This window comes from Eptatretus burgeri, chromosome 17, assembly GCF_056783735.1.
Source record: "Eptatretus burgeri isolate ZD-2024b chromosome 17, Ebu_testis_v1, whole genome shotgun sequence".
In the NCBI taxonomy this organism is placed as follows: Eukaryota; Metazoa; Chordata; class Myxini; order Myxiniformes; family Myxinidae; genus Eptatretus; species Eptatretus burgeri.
Window position 1 is genome coordinate 4,867,454 of NC_140977.1, and position 6,583 is coordinate 4,874,036.

The 6,583-nt window shown below is 34.1% G+C and overlaps 1 long non-coding RNA gene across 1 annotated transcript in view; it reads left to right on the forward strand.

The window, feature by feature from the left end:
- LOC147009152 (uncharacterized) overlaps positions 1 to 1,852 on the forward strand; it is a 3,063-nt gene extending 1,211 nt beyond the window's left edge. The window contains exon 2 of the long non-coding RNA XR_015053002.1: positions 1 to 1,852. This exon is cut by the window's left edge and continues 162 nt beyond it. This is a non-coding gene — a long non-coding RNA (uncharacterized LOC147009152).
- Positions 1,853 to 6,583: the final 4,731 nt, after the last annotated feature.

The window sequence follows — 6,583 nt, forward strand, 5'->3', positions numbered from 1 at the left end:
GATGAACTGGATTCAAACCTCTTATCTGTTGAGGTAAGATTTTTATTTTCCTATTTTCAAACTTTGATTGAAGCATACTCATTTAATAATTAAATAACTTAATTAATACATTATTATTTTCTCTCACAGGAAATTGTGTCTGAAATACGAAATGAAAATACTGCTTTTGCTACAACTTGGGGCGAAATTGTTGGCTTGGTTGAAGACCTTATGAGCGACCAAGACCCACAGAACGAGTTCGTCCTTGATGACCCAACCAAAGAGTTATACCTTGGAGACCAGCAAAATCCTGAAAAAGAGTTTTACAGCAATAGTACTCATTGTGAGTTATCAAGACAATACCCACTGAACAAGTTATACGTTGATGAGCCAGAATACAAGTTTTACCTTGGAGACTCACAAATTTTGAAAAAATCAGTAAATGAGTTCTGCCTTGATGGTTTAAATAACTACCTTGGAGACTCAGGAAAAGGGTTCTGCCAAGATGGTTCTAAATATGGGAACTACCTTGGAGACTCACAAATTTTGAAAAAATCAGTAAATGAGTTCTGCCTTGATGGTTTAAATAACTACCTTGGAGACTTGGAAAGTTGGGGTTATTTTGAAGACTTGAAATGCTACCACTCTTTGGGATTTAAACCTATCAAGAAAGTTCTTACTCCCTCTTTCTATGTCATCAAACCTGAAAGCCTTAAAAGACAGAATTGGAAGAAGAGAAAAAAAAAAAACGTAAAATATATATATATATATAGGTGGAAATCTCATTTTGAAAAAGACATTGTGTTGGGTGAGGATTGAGTTGGGGTTGAGATTTTGAATGTGAGGGTTGGGGTTGAGATTTTGAATGTGAGGGTTGGGGCACACACACACATACACATCAACAAACAAAAGTTAAGCCTTGACTATTCAGTTGAGGATTCTGTGTTTGGGGTTCACAGATGTAAGAACGTCCACCCCTTGACACACATTATATACTGTTATACACCTCGGACTTGGCCCTCGAGTGTCCACAACGGTGTATAGTAGGAGGGAGTGAAGCGCCACCCTATTGCTCCCATTGCACACACATACACACACACACACACACACACACACACACACACACACACACACACACCCACACACACACACACAAACAAAAGTTAAGCCTTGACTATTCAGTTGAGGATTCTGTGTTTGGGGTTCACAGATGTAAGAACGTCCACCCCTTGACACACATTATATACTGTTATACACCTCGGACTTGGCCCTCGAGTGTCCACAACGGTGTATAGTAGGAGGGAGTGAAGCGCCAACCTATTGCTCCCATTGCACACACACACACACACACACACACACACACACACACACACACACACACACACACACACACAAAAGTTAAGCCTTGACTATTCAGTTGAGGATTCTGTGTTTGGGGTTCACAGATGTAAGAACGTCCACCCCTTGACACACATTATATACTGTTATACACCTCGGACTTGGCCCTCGAGTGTCCACAAAGGTGTATTATCTGCTTAGTTTTGTCTTTTGTAATTCCTGTGAATAAAATGAACCTAAAATCTCTTCCCCTTCCAAATCATATATTTTATAAGTCCAAGGAACTGTATCTATTACATCAACAATTTTAAAAAGTTCTTTCGTCCATCGTTCAGTAAAACCCTTTTCAAAATGAGATTTCCACCTATATATTCTTACGATATCACCAACTTTGAACTTAGGTTTTCTGACATTAATCTCTTTTTCATATTTTAATTTTGTAAATGTTTCTGATGGCTTCATATTCGTTGACGTGTGAATCGTGTCATTATACTTATCCACAATATCCTGAATAAAAGATGACCATTGTTGTGAACCGAGTTGTGTGAATTTTTTATATAGTCTCTCTTTTAAGGTACGATTAAAACGTTCAACAACAACTGCCTTCCCTTCATTAAAGGTACTGTATAATGTAATACTGTTATTTTTTAGAAAATTCATAAATGTCTTGTTATAAAACTCTCTACCCTCATCAGTCCACAATTTTTTAGGTTTTCTCTTACTTTTATTAAATATCTGTTGAAAAGCTAACATAAGAGTATTACCTGTTTTGTTTTTTAAAGGGACAACCCACGCATATCTACTCCTCAAATCAATAACGGTTAAAGCATACTTGTACCCCTTATCATTATTGAGTTCAATCAAATCAGCAGACCAGATATAATCAACTTCTTTGGAATAAACTTTCCTTCTCTGAAACTTTGTGAATATTGGTTTATGTAATTCATCAGCTAATTGCTCTTCAGTCTTAATGGCATCATTAGAGCCTATAAGTTTTATGAATTTCCAAGTCCAAGTTTCACTTTAGCACTAATCATCTTCTTCACGATGAACCTATCAACTTTTTCTCTCAAGGTTGGATTTTGTATCAGAGACAAATTATACAACATTTCTCTATCGGCTTCATGCTTTTCTTCCAACGTTGTGGTATTCCCATAATCAATATCGTGTCTCATGCACACTTCATCAACTCTATTGATTGGTTTACTCCAGGATTTAGGATTGTCTGCCTCATCTAATCTTTTATCCAAGTTTGTGCCTGGACCACAGAAAGAATACCCTGGAAGATGTAATTCCCCTGGTATTCCAGTAGTTGTAAATTTACTTCCTGATAAAAACTTTTGTATATCTCCTCCGAGTTTGTGTTTGGAGATAAATTGATTTTTTTTGAACCACACACCGAACATATACCTTTTTGTATAACCCTGTTATTTTTACTTTTAATATATGAAATATTTTTAGTATTAGTTTTCTTTTTACATTTGAGACAATAACTCATTTATTTATGAGAAAAATTCCTGCAGAGTGCAAAAACCTTTTTAGTTTCCAACATGCACATTTGAATCTTAATTTTTAAAACATAAAGAATCCTTAGAAATGCCTTCACTCTCTCCTCCATTTATTTAAGAAAAAACTTGAATTAAAATGAATAGCTTGACGATGTCAATAGTCTTGAAGAAAATATTGCAAATAGACTTGTCAATTCTTTGTTTTCCTCCTCGGTGGGTTGAGTTATTTTCTGTAATACCACCAATCTTTTTTGAATCTCACTGGTTTCCATATTTTGATATTTATTCATTCTCTCTCTTTCCTCCCTCTCTCTTCTCCTTTTCCTCCTTCTCTTTCTTCTCCCTCTCTCTCTTCTCTCTTTCCTCCCTCTCTCTATTCTCTCTTTCCTCCCTCTCTCTCTTCTCCTTTTCCTCCTTCTCTTTCTTCTCCCTCTCTCTCTTCTCTCTTTCCTCCCTCTCTCTACTCTCTCTTTCCTCCTTCTCTCTCTTCTCCTTTTCCTCCTTCTCTTTCTTCTCCCTCTCCTCCTTCTCCTTTTCCACCTCTTCCCTCTCTTCTTCAACTCCTTCCTCATCCCTTACTATCCTTGAATCGTTTACACCCCATAGAATATTATACATATATACATCAGGATTTCTTGTTATTCCTGTATCCAAAATAATTTTTTACAACAGGAAACCAATAAAATTTCTTTTGAATTTCTAAAAGAGCCTTACCTTTTCTTAACCTTATAATTTTTTCATTATTTAACATTCTAATTAAATCTAAAGTTGTCGGTTTATCAACATCAGCATAATGCCAATCTTTTATTGAAAATACCTCATTCTTATGTTGTAGAACATATTTATTAAAATACCGAATACCCTTTTCTTGAAGGTATGCTTGGACACAGAAATGATAATTTTCTTGAAGCCTTCTTGCTGTCATTTATGTATTAGAAATATATGTTAGAATAATATTATGGCACGAAACACCTCCCCATCTTCCCATAGTTAAATCATTTTGTATTTCCTTACTTATTATATATAATCCTGTTTTTTCTGTTTTCATGAGATAAACAAGGGCAAAACCATTATTATATTTACCCTTATTAAATTCTTTTATTTGTTGTTTACTAATCGTGGCTCCACAAAACTCATTCTCGATACCAAGTGCATAATATTCTTCCTTACGAGACTGATTTAATTGTTCCAGGTCTTCGAGGTTAATTTTAAATGACCAATTATACCCTAAATCATTCATATCATACCCCCATTGTTCTATTCTCATACAAACGATACGCCCTTCTTTATAAAAATTTATTTTAATTCGAACTGTGAATTCTGTATGACCTGGAGATAATATCAACACTTCTGTATCTTTGGAATACACAGCCGTTTTATTTAAGTATATATATTGTGATAAATCGTTTAATCTCACCAAGTCATTCGCGTCAGTCGGGCTTGGATAATTTTTTAATTTATAAGCATTTTTCATGTTAATATTTTTGTTTATATTATATTTATGTCGTTCAGCCTGTGCCTTTGTATAATAATTTGATAAATCAATATCCAGTTCTTGAGATATACCAAAGATAGAACCATCTTTACCAACATAAGTCATTTATATTAGATTAAAAATAATATCATAAAATTTTTTATTTTTGTTGAGTTGAAATAACACATATAGACATAATTGACCACAACACTTGGAATTTAATTCTTGGACTTGAAATGTTTGATAAACACCATTCTGTAAGAATTTTATGACTTCAACAGGTGGTGGAAGACCAAAACTAACTATCAAAATAATATTTGTCTTGACTATTAAAAATACAAACCCAATGAGAACCGTTCCCATTATTATCTTCTAAGTTCATAATAATATTCTTTGTATGTTTCGGCACATTTGTTAATTCATCTCTCATACAAATAACCACATTATGAATTTTTAATTTCTTACAATATTTGGCAAGTTGTAAATTTGATGTTGTATTCTTTCCAAATTCTTTCAACCACTCATCAATGCTCATTTATTTATTAGAAAGATATAATCCATTACCTCTTTTCGTTAATTTTACACCTGCTTGTGCTATAGAAGAAAGCATATCTCCAACTAACAATCTTGCTTTATCAGGCAGACCTTCAAGTTTTTCAGCAAAATCTACAATTACACCACTTCCACTAATTTGTTTCTCCAACTCTTTGTTATGTCTTTCCAATTCTTTTTGAGCCTGGAGTTGAGCCTTCCTTTCGTTGGCAGTTTTGACCGCTGTTGAAATACCACCCGTCAATGCTCCAACCGCACTTAAACCAGCAAATAAAGGAATTAGAAATGGGAGAAATCCTCCACTCGTCTCTCTTATTGAATATTTTTTCAACATTGGTTTTGTCATTTTAATTTTAAGTGAGCCAGTGTCATTCAAGATTTTAACCTGTTCTCTTGTGAGCAAAACATCAATTCTTACTGCTCCTTTTCTCTGAATTGTATTAACGTTAATCGTACAAGGCTTTTGATTTTGAACACAAGATGATAGTTTATGAAGATTGATTTGATTAACATATACCCCAGTTGGTACTTTGCCACTCATTTATTTAACAAAAAATTATGTGAGACTAATCATCACACCATTATCTGTATTAATCTGCAATTCTGTTTCTTCCAAAAGCAAACAATATGTATCAACTTCTTCACTCTCTCCTCTTTCAATGTATAGGGAAGTATCCACTCGATTAGACTTTATAGTTTCCTTTTGAGTGCTCAGGTCAAACGCATAGATTGTATACAAACTTTTAAATGCTGTCATATCCAAAATAGGTTCTTTATTTCCATTACTTTCACACACCTTTTGGTAAGACTTGTATGCTTCAGCAAAATCATTTTTTTCCCAATTAATTTCCAATCTATCTCGTGGATAAAATGTTCCATCTAGAGAAACGCGAAGTTGTTTCACCTTAGCATTATCACTCAATGCATTATTCTTATCAGTCGCAGTATCACCATCTGGCTTTTTAAAAATCATCAACAGATATCGCGGCTTTCCTTCCAGAACACCCAAATTCCACGTGTAAGTAGTTTGATTGAGTTTAACGTGTTGACATCTTCTTTTGAGGTATGATACACTGAGTGGTTTCTTTGAGTTAAGTCTTCGATTCAACATCTCTTCTGTTTTAAGATTAGGAGTATATTCACTGATATACCAACTCATCTCCTCAATTACAAATTTATTCTGTTCACCAAAAGCACTACCAACACCAAAAAGCAATCTATTTTCATTATCATTCCTTTGTAGTTGAAATCTAATTTTAAGACCATACAGAACTTTATCATAATCACAAAATCCAAATATACCTTTAAGAGGAACTGCCACAGTAAAACTATTTTCTGCTTTTGTATCATCATTATACATTCCTTTCCTTTGAATATATCCAGGGTCTGTGTTTGTTCCCGTTGACATATCAGGAATAAAACCTTCGACAGACCCCTTTCCCATTCTATCACTGAATGTACAGAGTGTAAATTTCATCATTTCAGATACAGCAGAGACATAATCAACCGCTTCATCTTCTTGTGTTCCAATATACAATCGCACACTATCAAACATTTTCCAGAAGAAATCATTTACAAGTGTAGCGTTTGTGTTATTCCCAGCCTTAGTGAATTTAAATTTACACAACAAGAAACTTTCGGAGAGATTCAAATAGGTTTGTTGATTATTTATTTCAAAACTTTTTGTACCATTTGTATTCCAGTCTGTTCCAGTTATTGCATTTACCTTGAA